Source organism: Hemibagrus wyckioides, linkage group LG10, assembly GCF_019097595.1.
Source record: "Hemibagrus wyckioides isolate EC202008001 linkage group LG10, SWU_Hwy_1.0, whole genome shotgun sequence".
NCBI lineage: Eukaryota > Metazoa > Chordata > Actinopteri > Siluriformes > Bagridae > Hemibagrus > Hemibagrus wyckioides.
Window position 1 is genome coordinate 14,527,083 of NC_080719.1, and position 20,330 is coordinate 14,547,412.

Genomic DNA, 20,330 nt, shown 5'->3' on the forward strand with positions numbered 1-20,330 from the left:
CACAGACACCTTAATTGAACATATAAGTGGCTGTAAATAGACAATAATAACGGTCAAAATTCCATCAGTTACCAATACTAACAAGTCTGCAGATAACATGTGTTCAAAGGTAAATTGCAAATGAAAGACAATTGTGCAAACAAAACCCCTAAAAAAGTCTATGTATCATCAACTTGAGAAATAACCCCTTTGACAAACCATTTTCCACTAGTGTACCACAACAGTCAATATTTCTTGCTGAATGTAATTCCTTTTCTTTACGTTTTTAGGAATTTAAAAGAATTATCAAATGGTTGAGATTCAAACAGTGGCTTTATATTGAACTCCTGCAAGATAACCTGCTAACACATTTAGTGATAAAACACTATTTTAGAACACATGACTAAAGACTATAGCCAGATTATAAGTATTTATCCTCTCTGGTTAATTATAACAATTTCACAACATCATACATTGTCACATTCACTAGCATCCCATCACTGAAGTGCTAAGTTGTGCCTCATATCTTCTGCATCATCTTTCCCCAGATAAAAATTTGCCATTCAACAAATTTCTAACCGAGTGCTATTTACTTCTGAGGCCATTAAGACTGAAACAAAAACAATGGTGCCTTGGTCTTTGTAGGATAAGTGGTACAGAAAACAGATGGATTTCATGATTTCATGAGCTTTCCTCCTTTGGAATTTTTAGGTACTAAATCACAGGGACCAAGACCAAGACAGGCTATCAGAATCAGCACAGCATCTTCAGAGGAAGAAGAGAACAACCTAAATGACTGTTGGACTTTATACCATCTTCCACATGGGGTGGCAGTGGGAACAGTGTCTACCACAGTCCTCTTGTAACCACAGTATCAAAAAGGGGCAAAAATCCATGCCATCGGACCTGGCTATGTTTTATTCACAGCATGTTAGACTAGGTAGCAAGGTATGGAATAAAATCACTGTCAAAAATAATCGTGCGTAATTCAGAAGATTTGTCTGTAATTCTGTGTTTTGTCCGAGTTGGATTCCAAATTCTACGGCCACGGCAGTTTGCAGATACGAGATTTTGTGTGTTTCTTACAGTACAATCTAAAATGTATGACTATGACTGTTTACAGACACAATGCTCGTTTTCACAACACCTTTGTTACACGGACGACATGCGAAATTAGACCCACAAATGTAGTGTGTTAAACCACTGTCAAAAATACATCATCAAGGCCACATGCACAGGAATTACTATCCGAGGGAAGATGAATTGATTCGGCGCATGCGCCCCGCCACCGTTTTAAACCACGGGCGCCAAAATGCCAGATCAGCAGCCAAGCGCTCACTCATCTATGGAAGCCCGTTCCCGCCACTGAATAAAAAATAAAAAAGGTCATTGTGACTTTTTATCTCACGATTCGGACTTTTTTTCTCAGAATTGTGAGTTGCACGGTTCACATCTAAGTTTGAAATAGGCATTTTGTGTTAGCCACCTTTTTGAAATGCCAGAATTTGATATAACCCCGTTCATGATATAACAATTTTCCTCTGCATGCCCCTTAACATGCAAATCAAGGGAGAGTTCTGTTGATGTACTGCCAAGCCCCAGTGAAGTACCGCTGTGGTCCAGTAAAAAATAATGATAAATCATTGTCTGATGATAGATATTACAGTATACCGTAAGTGAAAACGAGCGTTGTGTCTGTAAATGGTCATAGTCGTACATTTTAGAGTTGTACTGTAAGAAACACACAAAATCTCGTATCTGTAAACTGTCGTGGCCGTAAAATTTGGAATCCATCTCGGACAAAACACAGAATTACACACAAATCTTTTGAATTACGCACGATTATTTTTGACAGTGATTTTATTCCATAATTAAGATGGTGATCAGACCACCTCCTCGTCAACGTAAAAATGCTTAGCCCTGTGGCGTGGAAAAGTGTACCAAATGTGTTCTTTTTAATTAAATCAAATAAAAAATCTAAATTGCAATAAAAAGCCTTTTATGACTGTCTGTTACATACAAGTCGAATTTTGAAATGAACAATCTATAATTTAGAATATAATTATGAAACAAAACATAATTTTAGGTTGAAGCAGCCATAACATTAACAACCACTGACAGCTGAAGTGAATACCACTGATGATCTTGTTACAGTGGCACATGACAATGGGTTGGATATAATTAGGCAGCAACTAAATAGTCAGTTCTCAAAGTTGACGTGTTGGATCTTTGCGACTTTGACAAAGGTCAAATTGTGATTGATAGATCATTAGGTTAGAGCATCTCCAAAAATAGAAGGTCTTGTGGGCTGCTCCCATTAGTACCCACCAAAAAGGTTCAAGATAACCGGTGAACTGACAACAGAGTCATGTGTACCTATGGCTCTCTGATGCATGTTCGGAGGAGAGGCTAGCTCACAAATAAGAGTTACTGTAGCACAAACTGATGGAAAGGTTCAAGCTGGTTATAATAGAAAGGTGACTGATCGGTAAATATATATACCGATCAGTCACCAAGTAAAATTTCTTTTTCATAGTTTTTTTAATATAATTTATATATTTATTCTTATTAGAATAAGATTACTGCACAAATACTGTAATTGCCCATCACACACCAAAACATTAGTTAACTAAATACTGAAAAGTGTCAAGTTTTTGTTAAAGTGAATCTTTTTAAATTCTTGCTAGTCATTTGTTTAAAACTGATTCCCAGGACACAGGAATGTCCACCACACGAGTTACTCTGTATTTTTTTTTATTTATTTATTTATTTATTTATTTATTTATTTATTTATTTATTTATTTATTTATTTAACTTCCTTCAGTGCCTCCAGAACAAGAGGTTTTACATATTCACATTATCACAATAACATTAGCTGGCAAATAAGAAAAGGAAAATAGATTTTTTTTTTTTTCAGAGCACTACATGTTTTCAGACCTTTTTTGTTTTTGGTTTGTTCCCAAAGATTAACATAATTTAAAGTCATTTATAATATTTAATTAAAATTAAAAATCCTTCAGAAAAATACACTGTAAAAACAGATTTTTTCCTGACCTCAGAATTCACAGGTATAGGAAATATTAAGCTTAAATCTTTGCAAAACATGTTTAGCAGGATAAATTCTATGAGGTATTTTGTAAGACACTTCCTTAATTTTGTTATTAATTCAGAACATGTCTGGCAGCTCCCTTTCGAGGGAACTCGATGCTGCGTCATGGCTGAAGCTATGGGAACACTTCTATGTGGAAGTGGAAAATCTGTGTGAAATCACGCCAATTTATCGGCTCAGGTGAGTCATGTGACGAAGCGGAGCACACCACCAGGACCATAATAGGGCATCTACATCACATCACTCCAGCTTCTTTGTCTTCAGGAAGCGCTCTGTGCACTAGCGTAGCCAGGAATCACAATGTGGGTGGGCCAGGAAAAATTTGGGTGGGCCAACACAACTACACCTGCATGCAAACCACCATTTAATCAGAGCATAAGCCTGTATGTCATCGTAAGCAGTGTTAAGAACATAACAATAAGAACAGCATGAGCACGGTGGCCACACCATGAGTGCAGAGACGTTTCATTCTTCCTCGTAGCCGGAGGGCGCGCTCACACAGAAAGTACCAAAAAAACCTAATAGGGACAAAGGCAAGCAACTGGTTTGGTGGGCCAGACTGACAGGGCCCACCCAGGCCCCTCCCATAGCTACGCGAGTGGCTCTGTGTATGTTTGTGTTGATTGTTTGTCCTGTCTGTCTAGACTAGTGAAAAATAAGATACAGTATATACACTACTAGTCAAATGTTTGTCACACCTTCTAATTCCATGGTCTTTCCTGATGTTTATTTCTTTCTACATTGTAAAACAATGCTGAAGGCGGCCGAAATACACAATAATGTCCTTTGAACAGCTGATATTGAGATATATGTCTGCTACTGATGCTCTGTAAAGCCTTCATAACGGCTCTAATCTGAGGTGCTGTTAACTGGTGATTTCTGAGGCTGGTAACTCTAAATGAACTTCTCCTCTGCAGCAGAGGTAAATTTTGGTCTTGCTTTCCTGGGATGGTCTTCATGTGAGCCAGTTTCATCATGGTGCTTGATGGGTTTTGTAAATGCACTTGACAATACTGTTCTTGCAAGAACTATTCCAGAACACCTGACCTTCGTGTCTTAAAATAACAACTGACTGTAGTCATTACATATGGATTACTTAAGTCCATGTGTGTTATTTCATAGTTTTGAAATCTCCAGTATTGTTCTAGAATGTAGGAAATAAATCCCTAAACAAAAAACATTGAATTAAAAGGTGTGTCCAAACTTTTGACTGGTAGTGTATATATATATATATATATATATATATATATATATATATATATATATATATATATATATACAGTATATATATAAAAGATTAGGAAAGATGGCACGTTCAGGTAGTGTGTGCATCTGTGCACCACTACATTTCGGGAGTCGACTCACACTTTTTCTGCTTCGTTTGTTTGATAATGGAGCATGCAGCTGCGTGCTCTGGGAAACATTGCGTTTCTAGAATTTGAAAACATCAGGGGCTGAGCCCGAAACATCAGGGGGTAATTATGGAGAAAGGGTAAGCAAGAATAACACGTTTTGTAAGGGCATTTTATGTAATATTGTTTAATAATAAACACAAATTATCACAAACATTATGCAACTCTAGAAAATTTCTTTCAGTACAATCTTTTTTCTGACTCCTCCCATCATTTCAAAGTCTTGCTACTTTGCTATACCTTCTACCTTTGACAATAATATCCTCCCAAATATCGATAAATCCCTGATTAACCACAAATTAAATTTCCTTTTTGTTTTTTCAATAATTGGTTCAAAATTTAACTGACTCCTTTGTTTTTCATTTTTACAAATTACTACATCAGGATATGTTAATTTATGTTTAACTGGAATATTCTGTATTTCTGTGGAGGAGGAATCTTTAAAGGGAAACCATACATTTTTATCTAAATTCATTTTAAGGCCTGAAACACTAGTAAATTCCTCAATATATCAACAAACTGGATAAGTTTAAATTTAAGCTGTGATACCATTAAATTAATTTCTTTTTACATGCAATGCTAAAACCAGAGTGACTAATAGAAATAAAAAACGAGAGAGACGGCATCCTTGTTTAATGCCACAATGAATATCAAATCTCTGTGAGGTTCCATAAGCAAGTTTAATGGAACTATTACATCCACTATACAATATTTTGACTGTGTTTAAAAACATATCTCCAAAGCCAAACAATTTGTTACTTTGAAAATAAAACTATTGTTAAAACTGTTTATCATATCAAATGCTTTATAAAAATCAATAAATGAAATAAAACTACCATAATCAATATAGTGATTATAATCAATCATATCTAATACTAATCTTATATTATTCCTGACAGCTTGATTATTTTGTCTAAACCTCACTTTAGTCTTCTAGCAAAAATCATTGCAAACAATTTATTGTCATTATTGAGCAAACTAATAGGCCTCCAATTTTAAATAAATAGTTTGTCTTTATTAGGTTTGCGGATCAGTGTTATAACTCCTTGTTTTAATGAAACAGGCAATTCACAGTTTTGTATAGCTTCAACAAATACTAGTAATAAAAAAGAAGAAAATTCTTCAAAAAAAGTCTTATAAAATTCTCCTGTTAGCCGGTCATTGCCAGGAGATTTGCTATTTTTTAAGTTTTTAAGTTAATGCACTCTCTCAACTCCTCACTGTCTATTTCTTTATCACACATGTTCTGAAATTTTTGGTCTATTTTTTGGCATCATTCACTAACTTATTTAAAAAAGTATCAATGTTGGAAGCAGTTGATATGGAAGAGTACAAATGACTAAAAAACTGAGCTACATGTTTTGAAATAACTAAAGAATTATCTACAATTTTGTTGTTAATCATTAATTTCAAGATTGAGGCAGACACCGTAAAAATTCATTCATAAAAAATATTCATAAAAGACAGTTGCTCTTTTTTTAATAAATATTCCTTTATGATCTGTCATTATGCAAGGTTCTATCTGTACAGAGGCCACATTATTAGTTAGATCATTAGACACTAACCAATAGTCAATACTAGAATGAAGAGATGAGTCCTTATTACTCCACGTATATCCTTCTCTGTCTGGATTCTTACATTGCCACACATCAGTAAGGCCTAATCTTAAACATACATGTCCAGTTCACTAGAAAGGCCCAGTCTACTTTTAGGAGGCCATCTATCAATGGTTTCATTAAACACAGTACTGCAATCTCCTCCCCAGTTAACTTGGGCTGAAGGATAAAATAAAATGAAATGCTGAATCCTAGATAAAAAAGCATATCATTGTTAACTTTGTTGTGAGTGGCATAACAATTGATGAATACAAATTTTTCATTATCCTTCTCCATCATAAGTAATATCTATCTACCGCAATCATCTTTTTCATAATTTAGTGCTGGACCTGCAAATTTATCTTGTAAAATAGTGACCCCTGCTTAGCGATTGCTGCCAAATGACAACCAAATCTCTTTTCCCCCACTGATTTTTCCAAAACACAGAGTCTAAAGAGCATGCTTCTTGAACTAAACAAAAATCGACACATTTTGCAATACAAAAACAAAGCCTTTCCCTTTAGTATATCACGAAAACCTCTGGCATGGATAGAAAATAAAGACAGAGACAATGTTCGAATGATTACTGAACGAATCACAAGAGTAAGTAAATAGCCTAAGCTTTAACCCTGAACATAATGGAATTCACACAAATGATCACCAAGAATGTTTACAGTTGGAAACATTAAATAAAACTTAAAGTGCATCCAGTAATAGCCATTGGATTTAACTCAACTTTCATGATACCTCCTATTGCAAACTGCAACAGGACGACCATAAGTCTATGTAGTTCCATTGCCTTCTTCAGGACGAACCTCTTTTCTGTCAACGAAAGCCCTGCTCTGCTGAAGTATGCATTTTTTGCCTTCTTTCCTTGCTCTCTCCACAGTCGGCCAAAGACGATTCTGTGCTTCCTTAAGTCTTTCTTAGACCGCAGCCCCTTGGTGGTCAGATACTCGTTGTGGTTTGAGCTTTTCCAGATTAAATCTCTGGCAGTACGTGAAATGAATCTCATGATCACCAGTCTTGGTTTCACTCTTCAGCCGTCATCCAAGGTTTTGAGTCTGCCAAGACAGTGTGCCACATCCAAAGCGTCTGCTACTACCTGTTTGTCTGTGTCCAAAGCCACTGCTTTGCAAACTTCTATGACTCTCATTTTCATGTTTTCACTGGATTGCTCGGAGAGTCCATATAAACGCAGGCACCATCTGCGGGTGTAAAGGTCCTGATCATGAATTTTTTTGTTCAGTTCCTTGACCTTTTCTTCTAGGAGAGCATTCGCATTTTTTAGTATTTTTTTTTTCTTTCTGCAGAACCATTACATCATCATGCACTAAGGTAAGAGATTTGCCCAAAGCTTCAGTGTTGGAAGAATTCTCTTTAACCATTCTTTCAAGTTGGTCGGATCTCTCGTTAATCTTCTCAGAGAGAATTCGGATGATATTGTCCTACATGGCACTCAAAGAGAGTTCACTTTGTTTATCAGAGAAGACAAAGACTTTTTTGTCTTTTGGGAGGTTGTTTGCTTGGTGTGTTAGGCCAAGAATCACATGAGTGAGTATCGTTAAAGCTTCTCTTTTATAGTGTCAACCTCCATCACTGTACCAAGATCCTCAGCCATTTTTCTGAACTGTGCATTGGAACTGTTTATAATTTTTTACAATTTAATATTGTTTGTACTGCTCCAACATCTAATAAAATTCGGCAACATATCTATAGCCATCTTGGAGCCCCCATCATGAGTTACTGTTATTTTTTAATTTTGAAAAAATTTTTTTTTTTTATTTCAAGTCAAAACAGCTACAGACAAAACAGGCTTTAAGCAAAATATACAGTTACAAATACCATAGCCAAACACAATTATAAGTTTTATATATTGTATGGCAGTGGTTAAGTTTGAAATAGAAATAAAAATGAAATGTAAAAAATGCATGTACATAATTTTGTAAAAGGGTTTGCTTCTTATAAACAAGTTAGTACATTTTTTATCTAATAGAATAGAGGCTAAGTGTCGATGCAGGTCCAGCCCTGTCCAAAACCACAAAACACTAATTTGAGGAGGGAAACCACACAGATAATCAAAATAACACAAAGAATATTTAATACAATTCGATTAAAAAAATGAAATAAACACACAGCACATAAGACTTAAACACACAAGAATCAGTGGCTGGTCTGCCCCTTTAAGAAAACACATTAGTTACCAGTCACCTAAATATACAAATACACAAGGGCAACAAGACACAACATACTTTACCGAAAGTCCACTGCAGTTACCAAATGTCGGTGCTCAATCTCACGACCAAACTCAGAATACAGAGGGAATCAGATAAAATGTAGTGTACCAACTACTTAATTCTCATAACAAATCGACTTCAATAAAATAAGCATTTTCAATTTACCAGTTAGGGCAGCACAGTGGCTTAGTGGTTAGCACTGTTGCCTCACAGCAAGAAGGTCCTGGGTCTGAATCCCAGGTTTGAACAAGCGGGGACCTTTCTGTGTGGAGTTTGCATGTTCTTCCCTTGCTTGCATGGGGGTACACCGGTTTCCTCCCACAGTCCAAAAACAAGTACATTAGGTTGATTGGTAATTCTAAATTGCCCACAGGAGTGTGTGTCTATATGTGGCCCTGTGATGGACTGGTGACCTGTCCAGGGTGTACCTCTGTCTGTGTGCTGGGATAGACTCTAGCAGATCCCTGTCACCCTAATTAGGAATAAAGCCGGTATAGAAGATGAATAAATTTACTGGTCATTTACATATTCCATGTTAAAACAGTTTGAACTGATCTAATACCTTGTCCAATATACTCACAAATAAGTAATGAAATCTTGAAGAAACAGTATGTGTCCATATGATGGATAATACATGGTGGAATGAATAGACATAACGTATCAGGGCTTACCTGCCCTGGTTGAACAAGAGAAATTAGTCCAGACTTGTGTAAAGACATGGGATTGACTGATGTTCGAGAAACCGAAACCTAAAGAATGTACTGTCAGTAGTTCAAAGCTTGAGTAGCAATTGAATATATTAGAAATCTGCTAATAAATTACTAATAAATGTAAATACCAAAGCAAAATACTTTTTTTCTAACACCAAAGGAGAAAGAAACAAGTAAAACCAATAAAAGGGAATTTGAATAAATGTATGAAAAGTTCAGCTGCTTAAGATTTGGCAGTTGCCAACTAATAAATCTAGCCATGGGGGTCACAGTGCAGTGACATCTGTGTTGCGGTCCCAAGCCCAGATAAATAGAGAGGGTTACATCAGGAAGGGCATCCAGCGTAAAACATTGCCAAATTTAATTAAATTTAATCAATCGTCAGTACTCTGAATTTCATACCGGATCGGTCGAGGCCCGGGTTCCATCGGTGGTGTTGACCTACAGGGCGCCAGTGTAAATTGGGCTATTGTTGGTCAAAGGAGTAGAGGAGAGAGGAGAGAGAGAAGAGGAAAGGTAAGAGTGTAGGACTGAGATTAGTGACTGTAAAGTGGTAGATGGAGAGAGTGTAGCCAGACAGCATAGGATGGTGGTGTGTAGGATGACTTTGATGGTCTGTAAGAAGAAGAGGTCAAAGATAGAGATAGAGAAGAAAACCAAGTGGTGGAAGCTGAAAAAGGAGGAATGTTGTGAGGAATTTAGACACAAGTTGAGGCAGGCTCTGGGTGGTCAGGCAGTGCTGCCAGATGACTGGGAAACTACAGCAGAAGTGATCAGAGAGACAGGAAGAAAGGTGCTGGGTGTATCATCTGGAAGGAGGAAAGAAGATAAGGAGACTTGTTGGTGGAATGAGGAAGTTCAGGATAGTATTCAGAGGAAGAGGTTAGCCAAGAAGAAGTGGGACATGGACAGGACTGAAGAGGGAGGTTTCTAAGGCCAAGCAGAAGGCATATGACGAGTGGTACAATAGGTTAGACACTAGAGAAGTATAGAAGGACTTGTACAGTTTAGCTAGGCAGAGGGATCGAGATGGGAAGGATGTGCAGCAAGTTAGAGTTATTAAGGATAGAGATGGAAAGGTGCTCACAAGTAAGGAGAGTGTACAGAGGAGATGGAAGGAGTACTTTGAAGAGCTGATGAATGAGGAAAATGAGAGGGAAAAGAGTACAAGGGATGAACTCTGTGGAACAGAAAGTAGATACGATTAGAAACGATGAAGTCAGGAAGGCTTTGAAGAGGTTGAAAAGTGGAAAGGCAACTGGTCCTGATGACATCCCGGTGGAGGTCTGGAAGTGTCTAGGAGAGGCAGCAGTGGAATTTTTAACTAGTCTGTTTAACAGGGTTTTAGAGAGTGAGAAGATGCCTGAGGAATAGAGAAGAAGTGTATTAGTGCCGATCTTTAAGAATAAGGGTGACGTGCAGAGTTGCAGCAACTATAGGGGGATAAAGTTGATGATCCATACAATGAAGCTATGGGAAAGAGTAGTGGAGGCTAGGTTAAGGAAGGTAGTGGAAATTTGTGAGCATCAGTATGGCTTCATGCCCAGAAAGGGACTACACAGAGGTATTTCCTTGCCAGCACAGACAGTATTGGAAATTGCCCCTTGTGTTCCTTTTACCAGACTAAGGGGTCATCTTCGCTGTCGATGTTTCTTGTGAGCAGATATGAGCCTAGCTCCATGTCAACATCATTCTCTTGAGAGCATCAGATGGTGCTGCTGCTTAAGGTCTTTCTCCTCTTTTCTATGGGGGGCAGCAAAGGGTGGGCGCTGGGGGCAATTGTGGGGTAACTTTGCTGGAAAAAAAAAAGTCACATAAAAACCTTAATATTCTACACTCAGTAACAAAAGTAACATGTCAGCACTTAAAAACTAAGGTGGGTTAGCTAAATCAAATTTCAATTATTTGCAGCTGCGAACAATGTAGCCTAATGTAAATTTCTTACTCTGTGAGACAAAGTGTAATGTGAATCATGTAAAGATTTTACTTATACTTACCATAGCAATGCTAGTAATCTCATTCTTCAGTCTTTCCTTGACACTGACTTTGTTGTCCTCACTGATATAGTCCAGTTTAAACCGTGAATCCAATACTGTGGCTATGTCGAGCAGCTCCTGTGTGTGGATCACTATACTTTTATTTAAGGTAATGCAGGATTTTTTACTTAATTGATCATGTGTGATCTGTATCATCTTCCTGCACTGCCATCATTGTCTCAAAAAGATGGAGGACCAGCTTGACTGAGGAGATAGTAATATACTGTTCTCCTGAGAGAGCATCAGTGAAGTCTGCCAGTGGAGTGAACATCTTGTTGATCACTTCAAGGACTTCAGTACCCTGCCAGGTTGGTGTCAAATGACTAGCCTTCCGGTCAGAGGTGAGAACACGTCCAGTAACAGTTTACTGTTCAAGGCTAATCTGGACCATAGCTTTTAAGCTGGTGTTCAGGCAGGTTGAGCTCTTCCTGGGCAACAGCAAGCTCCCTCCTCTGCTTCCAACTATGGCTGAAGTAGGCCACAAGCTTTTTGCAAAGACCCATAGCACGGTCAATCTGTGAATCTTTCACTGCATTCTCTACAAATAAAAATATACAGTTATCAACTCTGCAGTAAATTAATTTAACATTCCATACAATAGATATTATTAATAATAATTTTTTTGTTTTACATTTTTTAATCTAAATTTTAAATAGTAAATAGATAAAAATGCACAGCTTAAAATGTAGAAACAATGTTCATTTAAACATCATAGTAAAATGGGCCCATTTATAACACTTTATAATAAGGTTCCATTATAGTTAATGTTAGTTAATGTATTTACTAACATGAACAAACAATGAAAAATACATTTATTATTATATATTCATATTAGTGAACATTAGTTAATGAATATACAGTTGTTCATTGTTAGTCCTTGTTAACCTACAGTGCATTAACTAACACAACTTTGGATTTTAATAATGCATTAATAATGTTGAAATTAACATGTTAGTAAATGCTGTACAAGTATTGTTCATTCTTTGTTCATCCACATTAACTGATTAACTAATGGAATCTTATTGTACACTGTGACCATTTTTTCTATATAGTAACATTGAAGCCTTGTTCAGGGAGGCTCCATATTTTTGCTCCACTGTCTGTAGTGATGCACACCATTTTTAAACTCCAGGAATTTAGACTCTCCTTTAGTCCCTGTGCCAGTTCCTCACCAGTGTGATCAGCAGGGAAGAACGCTGTCTGTAGACAGCAGCTTTTCAAGTTGAAGTCACTTGTTATGGAATGCACTGTCAAGCTTAAATACGGCTCCATAGTTCGGCTTGACCATAGGTCTGCTGTTGCCGTGAAGTTCTGTATATTTTGCAGTTCTTCCTCGACTGTCATTTGACCTGGCAGTGCAATGGATGAAAAATAGTTGCAAGAGGGCAAAGAGTAGTGTTTGTCAAAAGTCTTTATCATTGCCTTAAATCCTTCGTTTTCAACAGTGTTGATTGGAGCCATGTCTTTAGCTAAATGATAAGTGATGACGTTTGTTATCTCTTTGTGCCGTTGGGTATGGCGATGCTCCGTACAACGTCTGAGTTATAGAAGTTTGTGTGGTCTGGCGGCTGGTATTTTGAGGTGTAGCTCCCTTGTCTTTCATGGCTAACTCATACTGTATTTTGTGGTGATGTTTGAGGTGATTGTAGAGATTAGTGGTGTTACCTTGTGGTGCTGTGACGATGCCAATGCACTACTTACAAATTATGACACTTTGCACATCGTCTTCAGGTTTTAAACCTGAAACAATTCCACGGTGGAATGTACTCCTTTTTTCTGTACCAATACTGGTACATCCTCACTCTCACCGTCGCCACCAGGATTTTCCACACTGTGGTTCATTTTTATTTTCCTCTTTCCACTACAAATCCATCAAGTACTGACTGACTCCGATTGATTAGGTCTGCCTGCTTGTTACACATCACGTGAGTGACAGCGGAACGCAGCCAATGAGGGAGAGGAGAGAAGTGATCAAGATATATGATTGATTGGTGAAATAATAAAGAATAAAGCTTATTCTGAAAATTCTGCTAATAGTGTTTTTGTTATTGTGTGAGTGTGACCAGTAACATGTGAAAGCAGCATTATCTGAATGCAGGGAAATACACAGAAGTGAATCGCCGTCATTTAGAAATGAGATCACATATATGTATGGATCGAGATCGTGATTTTTTTACGATTAATTGTGCAGCCCTATTCTGTGTTATAGAAAAATATCAGTGAGAATCAAGGGGAAGGTGTACAAGACAGTGGTGAGACCAGCCATGCTTTATTGTTTAATAGGGGCCAATCACCAAGAGAATAATTTATAAAGTCAAAAATGTACACCATTAATGTTTTGTGTGTGAATACAATATAAATAATGTAAGACTCAAATTCCACTGTTAATTCAAACTTTTATTTTAAATTGCTGTACCTGAAAATGTAAAATAAATGCACAGGACGTTCTATCACCAGAGTTCTAACACTGACACCTTCTACCCATCACCAGAACACTATATAGCACCCTCACGCCACACAATCAATGGCTAGTATCAAGGTTGCTCTCTATGAGACTTCTCTTCCAGCCTGTTCCCCTGTTGGATTTATCTCCTGTGGGATCTCCTGTTTGCGTTTGGACTACAGTTCTTTAGTTCGTACGATTTTCAGTTTATCCTTTTTGTTCCTCCGTTTTTTCCCAGTTTCTGTGTACTTGAATAAACAACTTTGCACGTACCTGTTTCATCTCGGTCCTCGTCCTTGGTCAAGTATGACAACATCACGATTTTCGCAAAATTAATATGTAATATAATTTTATAATTTTTATAACAATTATATGAAAGTGTTAATTATTACTTTAATAATTGTCTCTCATGCATAAAAAAACACTTTTAGTTAATGAACAAATTAAAATATTTACATTCCTGGTGCTAATTTTTTGTGCATCACAAATACCTAAAATAGATCATTTTTATGCCTCCAACACTGTATTATAGCAGGGTAGGAAGTAACCATCTGTAATCCTTACTTCTGTAATCCAAAAGGATTGGAAAATTGATAACACAATAGATACACTGCTTATTTGGTACACAGGATGCAAGATTGGCACACAATCTCACACACATAAAATTTTTTTTTTAAAGAACATTGTCCTCCATCTATCCATTCAATCAAATCTATCCATTCATGGATACATTCCATGTATCCTAACTGTCCACCTCATCTGTCCTCTGATATGAAAACGACTGAGTTATGATCATATTTAGTCTAAAATTAAACTAGCATCCAGAGTCTGCTTGTCATACACTGCTGAGAGAAAATATGTGGTTTAAAGTCAACTCATTTTCATGGTACACAAAATGTTCATGAAAATATGATTATCCTGACCTGAGCTAATTTACTGAATCAACCAAGTCACATCTCCATTCTATCTTTTCATCCATGATGACATTAAAATCATCTGTTGATGCTTCATCGCTGACTGTCCCACAACTGCGATACCTGCTCATTACACCTTTCAGTGAGATGTACATGCGGTGTTCTTGGATGCGTGCATCGACACAGGCGGACTCTCTGTGTCCTGCTCAGTCCTGCTCCTCAGCGGTGATGACAGCGCGTGGTAAAAAAATCATAACAGACAAATGTAAAAAGTGGGGGGACACAAACGGGATTTTGAAAAGTGGGGGGGACATGTCCCCCTGTCCCCAGTGGAAATTACGCCCCTGAGACATACAGTAAGATACAGAATAAAAATATAATCTTCAAAATATTGACCATATTTAAATGATTCTGGGCATGACAAGAGATATCATTAAATCAGATTTTTCACATTGTCCTCAATATCTTGCCCAGATTATTGTTATATCACTCCAGTTGCATGAGATGAGTAATAAAGCATATGCATATACTGCCTAGACTGAAACACTATGAATAAATGAATATGGTTAAATATGTTCAGGTAGTTTTCCACTTTATTTACAAGTTTATTTCCACTAAAACATCAACCCCAACTATTAAAAGTTTTCTGAAGAATCATTCATGAGCTGCAAGAATTATGTATCTCTACGCTTTACACTGAAGGATAATCTCTCAGTACTGGTTGTGACCACTCATACAGCTACCTTGTTTTTTACTTTTATTTAAAGAATGGAATATATGCCTATATGCTATTACTTACTTTTTTCATTTTATGTCATATAAAATATTCTTTAAATATCCTTGACCTTTTTTTTGAGCAAGGTTTTCTTTTATTCACCATCATTTTCAGTTTGAATTATGGAGGATGAAATGTGATTTGCTCTTCTTCTTCTTCTTCTTCTTCTTCTTCTTCTTCTTCTTCTTCAAAACTGTCTATGATTGGCATTCCTGCCAGTTGTCCCTGAATTAAAATGTGTTCTTAATACCCTTACACATCATGGTCATCACATTTGTAATATCTACATGTATATTTGATTTCTTTCATAAACTAAGATCATATTAGCTACTGCATGTGGGCTTCCAAACCAAACCATCTTTCATTCCATAGGCTAAAGTTTTGAAAACAAGGTATTAAGCAGGTGCTTGATAAAACTATACAGAAAAAGTTTGACATTTCATGGCTATTATTAATTAATCAAATTTGCATTAAAGCCTTCTATCTGTTTTAAATTCCACATATAAATCCACCACATTCCCAGAGTTTTCTATATATTAAACATATTTTTGAAAGTACTTGAAAAATGTTTTTGGCCAATGTCAAAGATATCAAAAATCCAGCAATAGAAATTTTGGGCCATAGACGCAGTAGAGAAATCAGATTTTGGGGCTTTGCTTATTAAGTCCTCAGAGTTTCATGGGCTACTGATTCACATTAGAAAGAATTCAGCATTTTAACAGGAACTGGATATCTTGTCTGTGTTTTCTTCCTTAAACTGGACAAAATGTAAAACTCTAACAAATAAATTAAAAAAAACAAATGCATGTTATCCTGTTATTTTTTTCAACACCTGATTACTGTCATGAATTCAACCATTTAGCAACTAGGATGCAAGTGCAGTGCATGATTTATTACACACACACAGGGTGCAAAAACACACACAGGGTTGGTATGATCAGAAGGCAGGAATGCACAATAACATGAAATGCAAAAACATCCAACAAACAATCACAAAATAAGGAACAGTTATAAATAACATTATTTATTATTTAAATTTGAGATGACTTGTGCATTGTAACAAGGTACATCATTATCCTGGAGGTATTAAGTTATTCTAAAAATCGAAAGTTATATTTATTTAGTGCTTTTAACAATGAATATTGTCACATAGCAGCCTACAAAAAACTGGATATAGGTTTTGTGTGTAAAACAATAACAGTCAGTGCAATAATAACAGTATAATAATAATAATAATAATAATAATAATAATAATAATAATAATAATAATAATAATAATAAATATTAGTAGTAGACAGTTGTATGTATTTATTATTATTATTATTATTATTATTATTATTATCACCCTGTATCAGTTCAGTGAAGTCAGTGTCACACCACCTGAAAGTGTTCCTGATGTCGAGCTGCTACAGGAAACACCAGTGGTCGAAGGTAAATTACAAATTACACAGTATTGTGCACAAAAACTCAAAACATTAAATGAGCGGCTGTTCAGTGGATGGAAACTAATTGTTGATAAGAAAGGTCAGAGGATGATTTGTTTGAGCTGACAGGAAGAATTTAGTAACTCCTATAATAATTCCACAACTGTGGTGAACAGAAAAGCATCTCAGCATGCACACAACATTTAACATTGAGGTGTATGGTCTACATTGGCAGAAGACCACTTTGAGTTCCTCTCCTGTCAGCCAAAAAGGAATTTGAGACTATCGTTTAAGAGGCAGTTATTTGAGGCAGTTTTTCACTCAAGTCTTCTTCACTGGACAGCTGATAACTTTAACCAAATACACAATTGCTCTTTTTGACTATATAGTATACAGTTATAGAAGGAACATCCTGTTGTATTAGCAAACTTCTGCACAGTACAGCAAGGTAGCATTTACAGTTTAGAGTCAGACACTTTAATGCCATCTTGTTTATATCAGCCCTTAGCTATGAACAAGATGGCATTAAAGTGTCTGACTGCATTATTAAATTAAATACAATTAAATTGAGCCCCCAATAAATTTTTATAGATTATGGTAAACATGTACCTTTAAAATATCCATGAAAACCTCATCTGCAAAATGAATTATATACCCATGTGACACTGTCAGAGTGGTCAGGGATCAGCATGGGCTCCCATCCTCTGGCTCTCACAGAGGGAGAAAGCATGCACATTGCTGGGTTGAGGCCTAGGGATGTCTGCCTGCCACTTCCCTCTACTAAGATGAGCCAGTCATCTGGGTAATTGAAAGTACATGGATGCCCCATGGATGTACATGGATGCCAAAGCAGCCTCCATGCACTTTAAGTTGTCTTTATTTTGTCACATATACATTGCTGCACAGTGAAATTCTATATAAGGATATAATAAGGATAATATAATATATAATAAGGATTATTCCACAACCTCGACACCTCAGTGTGGAGCTCTGGGAAAAATGGAAGATGCCTGCATGGAGGTGGAAGGCAGCGTGAATATAGGCAGGGATTGTCAAGCTCAGTAACTCCTATAATAATTCCAATATAATAATACTGTGGTGAGCAGAAAAGCATCTCAGCATGTACAAAACATTGAATGCTGAGGTGCATGGGCTACAACAGCAGTAGACCACTTGGAGTTCCTCTCCCCTCAGCAAAATTAATCTGAGACTATCATTTTAGAGGCAGTTATTCACTCAGGTCTCCATCACTGGACAGTTGATAACTTTAACCAAATAGATTTAATGTAAATATATCATGAAGTCAAGAATGAATCTGTTTGACGCTGCATCATGCCTGACACTATTAGAACGCTTTTTTGTCAAAGTTGTGTCTGAAGCGCTGTGTGAAATCACTCCTATTTATCGGCTCAGGTAGGTCATGTGACAAGGCTGAGCACCCAAGCAGGACCATGAAAGGGCATCTACATAACATTGCTCCAGCTTCCTGTCTTCAGGAAGTGTATGTTTGTGTCAATTGTTTGTCCTGTCTGTCTGGACATGCGGGCACTGAAATATCTTATTTGGACAGGCATAAAGCGTGATATAGCACATTATTGCCAAACCTGTCACACGTCAGGTAGTAGGTCCCAATCAACCCCAATCAAGTCATCCCACCTGCACCCCTACAGCCCATTTTATTTCAGATTGAGCCCATTGAGCGTATAATGGATTGTGTTGGTCCCCTGCCCAAGACCCATTCTGGCAATTGTTATTTGCTGACCCTCATGAGTGCTGCTACTCGTTTCCCAGAGGCTATTCCAATGCATACTCTTAAATCTAAGACTGTCATCAAAATTCTCATAAAGTTTTGCACTAAGTTTGGTATGCATAAATGTTTACAAACAGATTGTGGCTCGAACTTCATGTCATGGCTGTTCTCTCAGGTAGTAAGAGAGTTGCAAATTAGCCATCAGGTCTCGAGTGCCTGAGTCACAAGGTGCCCTTGAACGTTTCCATCAGACATTTAAGAACATGCTGCGCTCATATTGTATTGAAACTGAAAAGGACTGGGATGAAGGTGTTCTCTTTCTGCTGTGTGGGAGTCTCTTGGATTTAGTCCTTCTGAGCTTGTGTTCAGTCATACCATACGAGGACCAGGAACAATGGTTGTCAACAGCATCAGGCCACCAAGAAAAGTCGAGGACCAGGAACAATGGTTGTCAACAGCATCAGGCCACCAAGAAAAGTCTATTTTGACACATGTTCATGCCCTTCATAAGCGTTTAAGGGTAGTGTGGTACCTTCTCGAAAGCCCTGATTACAAGATTCCTTGCTGATGTCCTATCTCACACAACATTAATTGAGCATGACATTGACGTAGGTGATCAGTCTCCTATTAGGCAGCACCCATATAGAGCAACCCCTGCTAATCGACCAATTATGAAGCAAGAAACAGAGTACTTACTTAAACATGGGCTAGCTATCCATTGTGTGAGCCCTTAGTGTTCACCTTGTAATTTAGTGTTGAAGGCTGATGCCTCATTTCGGTTTTGTACTGATTATTGAAAAGTGAATGCGTTCACTAAACCTGACTCTTTCCTTTTTCCTAGAATGAAGGATTGTGTAGATTGTGCTGGCATAGCCAAGTTTACTAGCAAGCTGGACCTGTTAAAAAGTTATTGCTAGGTACCCCTCACTCTATGGGCATCTGAGATTTCTGCGTTTGCTACCCCATACAACTTCCTCCAGTATACGGTCATGGCTTTTGGTCTCTGGAATGCCCCCTCCACATTTCAAAGACTCATAAATCGTGTATTGGGGGAGGTCCCAAATTGTGCTCCTTACCTTGATTATGTGGTGGTGTACTTTGATACGTGGGAACAGCACCTAAAACTACTGGAGCTTGTATCTTCACACCTCTCTGAGGTTTCCTTCATATTGAATTTGGAAAAGTGTGAGTTTGGTAAGGAGGTGATCTCTTATCTCTAGAAAATGGTTGGGCAGGGTATGGTGAAACCTTTGGATGCTACAGTCCAAGCCATTTGTGTATAGGTGATTATTATCACTGCTGCCTTTGTAAAAAATGTTATGCCTATGTTAAAAAATGTTAAAAATGTGTCTAATGTTATTTTAGCCTTTAATAAATTGTTATGCCAGAGTGTCTTATTTAAGTGGTCTCCAGAGTGCCAGTCTTTAAGGAAAAATGACTATATTTGTTTTCTCAGTTGTTGTTATGTGACAGAGACATAAGGGGATATTTATGTGTGTTTTTTTAAGTGTAAATACTAATGGAGAACATCATTAGGGAAATAACTTAGCCAAAGCCATAGATTGTTTCATGTTTAGCTCACATGTTTTTGACAATAGCTTTTGTTTCCTGTTTCGACAATATTAATTGTTAAAAGCACTAAATAAATATAACTTTTTTATAATTTTTATAATAACGTAATACTTCCAGCATAACGATGTACAAAGCACAAGTCATCTCAAACATGAATAACATAAAATGTTATTTTTTAACTATTCCTTATTTTGTGATTGTTTGTTGGATGTTTTTACATTCCATGTTATTGTGCATTCCTGCCTTTTGATCATACCAACCCTGTGTGTGTTTTTGCACCCTGTGTGTGTGTAATAAATCATGCACTGCACTTGCATCCTAGTTGCTAAATGGTTGAATTCATGACAGTAATCAGGTGTTGAAAAAAAATAACA